The sequence below is a fragment of the Rutidosis leptorrhynchoides genome, chromosome 6 (genome assembly GCF_046630445.1).
Source record: "Rutidosis leptorrhynchoides isolate AG116_Rl617_1_P2 chromosome 6, CSIRO_AGI_Rlap_v1, whole genome shotgun sequence".
In the NCBI taxonomy this organism is placed as follows: Eukaryota; Viridiplantae; Streptophyta; class Magnoliopsida; order Asterales; family Asteraceae; genus Rutidosis; species Rutidosis leptorrhynchoides.
In genome coordinates, this window is record NC_092338.1 from 122,174,547 (window position 1) to 122,180,792 (window position 6,246).

General features: G+C 30.5%; 1 non-coding gene across 1 annotated transcript; it reads right to left on the bottom strand.

Moving 5' to 3' along the window:
- Positions 1-2,913: 2,913 nt before the first annotated feature.
- Positions 2,914-3,020, bottom strand: LOC139856710 (small nucleolar RNA R71). The gene has a single exon (XR_011762172.1). It is a non-coding gene; the product is annotated as a small nucleolar RNA R71 (small nucleolar RNA).
- Positions 3,021-6,246: the final 3,226 nt, after the last annotated feature.

A 6,246-nucleotide genomic window follows, 5' to 3' on the forward strand; every position in this document is an offset into this window, starting at 1 on the left:
ATCTGTTATAATCATTTAATTAATCAATTGGGTTGGGTAATTGATTATTCATTCTGATCAAGTGGATGAATTAATATTCATAAATTAATTAAAACAGGGGTGGATTACATACAGTGATAACTGGTGTAATTGTTGACAGAAGTGAAAACTGTGTCACAGTTTAAATCCTTAATCAGTTGGAATATTTGACTTCGGGTATAAGGATAATTTGACGAGGACACTCGCACTTTATATTTATGACCGATGGACTATTATGGACAAAAACCAGATAGACGTATCAAATAAACCAGGACAAAGGACAATTAACCCATGGTAATAAATTAAAATCAAAACGTCAAACATCATGATTACGGAAGTTTAAATAAGCATAATTCCTTTATTTTATATCTCATCGTACTTTCATTTATCGTCATTTTATTTATCGTACTTTAAATTATCGCACTTTTATTTTTACGCTTTATTTATATTTTTAATTATTGCACTTTTATTTGTTGTCATTTACTTTACTCTTTAAAATAAGTTATATTTATATTTAATATTTTGCATTAGGTTTTAACTGTGATATAAGTCTCAAAATCGACAAACCAGTCATTAAACGGTAAATTCCCCCAAAGTTACCTATAATTACTATATATTACTAAATCTTGTTTAACTACTTAATTAACTAATTTGACCTAGTAATACACCCAATAATATTGTCCACGGATCGACCTTTCGGACTTTACCTTAGCTATATTATTACACGATAGGTATACTTGCCTTTTGTGTTTTAGTTTAATTTAGGTGATTTCCTGTAGTAAATAAATATAAAACTGATAGCCGTTTCATACACACCCTCTAGAACACATCAAGTTTTTGGCGCCGCTGCCGGGGACACTTTTTGTGTCTTCACGGGTTATTTAAGTTTTTTTTTTTTTAGTTTTTGACTGATTAAAGATATATTAATTTAAATATAATAATTTAATAAATATAATAATATAATAATATTGAAATAAAATATAATAATATAATAATAATTTTGAATCAAATTTGAATCGTAAAGTTTTAAAAAGTCGTATTTATTAAATATTTCAGGGGTATATTATGTAACTTATAATTAATAATTTCTATCATGTCGCTTTCATGTGAATAGTAAATTAATTAATTTCGTTTCATTTACTATTCAATAAATAGTAAATGAATTAAAAAAAACAATTAAATAGTTTTTGCTTTTCTACTTTTTTTTAAGTTAAAAAAAATTTCAATAAAAAAAATAAAATCGAAAAATCAAAAAAAAAATAAAAAATAAAATAAAATAAAAATAAAATTTAAAAGAAATAATAATAAAAAAATCTCGTTTTTTTTTAAAATAAAAATAAAATAAAAAAATTTTAAAAAACAATATTTAAAAAAATATTTTAAAAAAAAATTAAAACGTAAAAAAATAAAATAAAATAATAATTTAAAAAAATAATAAAAAATTATTAATTTCGTAAAAAAAAGAAAAAAAAATTATAAAAAAATATTAAAATCGTTAAAAAAAATTAAAAATATAAATATAAAATTTTTATTAAAAAAATTTAAAAAAAAATTCATTAAAAAAATATATTTTTAAGATTTTGTCTATAAAATTAAAAAAAAATTAAGTTTTATTACCTTTAGATTTTTAGACTCTAGTCACAACTTTTAGTATTAAGTTTAGTTTTGCCATAGTTATTTTTATACTTTTAGATTTTTAGGCTTTGCCGTAAAATCCCTTAAGTGCTTTTTCTTTAGACTAAGATTTAGGTGCCTTAAAATTTTGCGACGCCGTGTTAAAATTTTAGTATCCTTTTAAGTAATTCCCGTTTTTCGTTTAGAATCCCTTTTTAATTTTCGACGCGCTACAATTTTCTTATTTTTCAACCTTTTATTTTTCGACAATTTTCGACGCGCTCTTTTTCTTTCTTATTTCTCGACGCTCTAGTTTTTAGGACATAGAATTTTCTATTTCTTCTCTAAAATTTCAAAACGAAAAATTGTTTTAAGTGGTTAAATTGATAGACATCCAAAATTTTCTGGTTCGTAGTAATAGTTGGATTTGTTAGTGGCGAGTTGTGGGCTTCCGATTTAAAGGGTCCTGGCTACCTGCTCAATCTATTGGCTATTCGAAACGTGGACAAAATCAGAAAAGTCTATTAATTTGATAACTTATATAATTTTTATTTTTATAACTAATAGGATATTCAGTGAATGCACCGAGCAAAACGTTTACCGCCTTTCATACGTTCACCATCTTTAACTCGATCAAGACATCTAGCCAATATTGCCGCCGTTGATTTTTCTTTAGAATCGACATCTAGTCGACCGAGTACTCCAATTCAAATTTCCGATAATCTATTTTTTGAACCCGATTTCACTATCGAGAACCCGGAGGATATTCAAGGACAATTCCAAGATCCAGAACCACTAATCATTCCTCCGGAATCACAAATTACTCATCCAGATATTGTCGAGGAAGAAACCGTTAAATCAGAATCTTCTAGTGATTCGTATTCAACAAATTCAATTATAGAAGTAACGGAACCTCTAAGTATGGAAGATCGAATGAGAGCCACATGCACGGGCTAAGGTCACGCCATTATTAAGCCAGACATTAATGCGCCAGATTACGAAATCAAGGGACAAATCCTACACATGGTAACTAATCAATGCTAATTTAGTGGTGCGCCGAAGGAAGATCCAAACGAACATCTTCGAACCTTTAATAGGATCTGTACTCTATTTAAAATCCGAGAAGTGAAGGATGAACAAATCTATCTCATGTTATTTCCCTGGACTTTAAAGGGAGAAGCCAAAGATTGGTTAGAATCGTTACCAGAAGGGGCGATTGATACATGAGACGTGTTAGTTGAAAAATTTCTTAAACAATTCTTTCCAGCATCTAAAGCCGTGAGACTTAAAGGAGAAATTGTTACGTTCGCGCAAAAGCCAAATGAAACATTATATGAGGCGTGGACAAGATTTGGAAAGTTGTTGAGAGGATGTCCTCAACACGGTTTAGATACATATCAAATAGTACAAATATTCTACCAAGGTGTCGACGTTGCTACACGAAAAGACATCTACATAACAGCTGGTGGTTCTATTATGAAGACAACCGCAACTGAAGCTTACAAAATCATTGATAACACAGCCACCCACTCGCATGAGTGGCACCAGGAAAAAGATATTTTTCGTTCATCTAAAGTGGCTAGAGCCGATTCTAGCCATGACTTTGATTCTGTTTCCGTAAAAATAGATGCTTTCGAGAGACGAATAGAAAAATGAATAAAGATATTCATGCAATATGAATCAGTTGTGAGCAATGCGGTGGACCACACTTAACGAAAGATTGTAACATAGAGCAAACGATGGAACAACGTGAGAATGTTTCCTACATGAACCAAAGGCCGGGAAATAATTATCAAAATAATTATCAACCGCCAAGGACGAACTTTAATCGAAATCAAAATATTCTTTACAATCCAAATGGACCTAACAATAACTCGTACAACCAACAAGGTCCGAATAACCAACCAATCCAAAACAACACTTTCAATCAACAAAAACCTAGCTTATATAAACCACCACAACAAACCGAAGAGAAAAAGTCAAATCTGGAAGAAATGATGGCAAAGCTAATGGAATCTCAAACACAATTTATTACATCTCAAACCCAAACAAATGAGAGGTTTGATCAGTCATTAAGAACTCAACAAGCTTCCATTTTGAATCTAGAAAAACACGTAGGTACTCTTGCTAGCTTGATGAGTGAGAGGGAATAAGGAAAGCTACCGAGTAATATTGAAGTAAATCCTCGGAATGAGAATGTTAATATGGTGTCAACAAATTCTGAAAAACCATCATCAGAAGATGGGAAGGTTTTCGATGTGAGTAACAATGAAGAAGTTACAACACCACCTCCACCTCCCGAGTATGTAAAGCCAGTGGTGGCACCATACAGACCACCCATCCCGTTTCCAAGAAAAGGAGTGGAGTATGAGCAACTAATAGGTAATAAAGTTTGTGATACCTTTGGAAAAAAGAAAAAGAATAAGAAAGTGCAAGAAACAAAAACCGTAAAGATAAACCCGGTGAAGACAGTTCCACCAAAACCCCCACCCAGGGTGGGTGATCCGGGTGAATTTATTGTTCCTTGTCTACTTAGTGATTGTGTCATGTATGATGCACTAGCAGATTTAGGTGCAAGTGTGAGTGTTATGCCTCTTTCATTATATAAGAGATTAGGAGTAGGTAAGTTAAGTCCAACGAAAATGAGTGTTCGACTCTTTGATCAAACTATTAAACACCCAGTTGGAATTGCTGACAACCTACCCGTTCAAGTGGGTAATTTAACCTTTTTAGTCGAATTTATCGTCATTGACATAGAAGAGGACTCAAACATTCCTCTAATTTTAGGACGACCATTCTTAGCATCTACCGAGGCGTTCATTAATGTAAGAGAGGGTAGAATGACACTTAGTGATGATGAAAAATCGATCACCTTTGTGAGTCGAAAGTCTAAATCTCCACCAACCAAAATCGTTGAACCAACAAAAACGATTGGTAAGAACCACATTGTTTTACCAACTCCAACGTAGTGCTTAACAATAATAAAACGCCTAAGTGTGGGGAAAATGAAGCAACACCTAATGATGACCTGATAACAAAGAACCCCGTTGTTGATACGAAATTAAACGACCCCGTTATTAATAGTTCAATGAAGAAACTTATTAAACGGATTCGCGATGCTAGAACCAAGGGGAACTTTAAGTTATGTAACCGGTTAGTATCCAATCTATCGCCTAAAGAAAAGGCAAAACTAGTTGAATTTGTGGATATTACACAGGAATCCGACCAATGGCTTAAAGCAAAAGTCACAGATATGAAAGTTGATTATGGTCCAAGAGAAATTGACAATGAAGTTAATCACAAATTCGACACCACAGCTACCTAAGTGTGGGGAGATTCAAATGTTCTAAAAAGAAAATACTGTCTAGAGTTAGTTGTTCTGTTATCGTGTTGTTTCGAGAATGGAATCCGATTGGTCTTTTCCACTAGCAGACACTAAAGAACAAGTTTTCTCCCCCCATTCTGAATTTATTTTTGTAGGTTTTGTATGAAATTAATATGCATTTTTAAATTTAATTTTTGTGTGAATTTAAAAACAAAATTTACTTTATTTCATTAAGTTTAAAAAAATGATTTCTAAAATTCGTCGTAAGTTAAAGACTAGGACATGGAACCGAAATTGCATTACCCGAGGGCGGGGCGGAAAATTTTGTTATCATTATTTTTAATTTTATTGATCTAAAGTATACCAAAAAAATTAAAAAAACAAAAAATCTTTACTTTTAAAACAATCGCTTTAAAAGCGACTAATTTTAAATTTTGTCGAGGGACGGACTAGGTAAACATACAGAAACTACCTAAAGTAAAAGGAAACAAAATTTTAAAAAATTATTCATTTAAATTGTTTTAATAAATAAAGGTTTTATAAAATATATATATATATATATATATATATATATATATATATATATATATATATATATATATATATATATATATATATATATATATCTATTATATATATGTTTGTAGTTTATCTTATGTACAAAACAGGGTAAAACAACGCATTTTCAAAGACTGACATTAAAGTTCAGCAAAAGCTACTAATTTTAACGACAAGACATAAAATATCAAATGTGATATAAAATAATATGTTTGCAAACTCGGTATTTTTAATCACTTTTCTACACTAATCACCCTCATGAATTTATAATTATAGTCTGATTTTATGCAAATGAGGGCATTGCATGATCTCAAGTGTGGGGAAGGGTTATAAATTCTCTCTGGTTTACATTTAGTTTAATTGCCAAATTTTGTGAAAATTTGAAAAAATTTCAACTAAATGAATTCAAAATCATATTTATACATATTTATAAACGATAAAATTAGGTGTTAATGCCGAAATTATTGTTACCTCGGAGAGAACATAAATGGAGAAACAACTCAAAACGTTAGAATTCATTTAAAATGGAATATAGGAGAATAAAAGGCAAAGAAATAAATAAAAGCTAAGTGTGGGAAGAATTTACCAAGTTATTTAAAACACATATCACATATGTTTGTACAAGATTATTGCAGGTACTTTTGCTTTGGACTAAACTAATCAGTTTTACACGATTTATTGTAATACCTTTGAAAGAATAGATGGATCTACACGATGAATCAATTCCATCA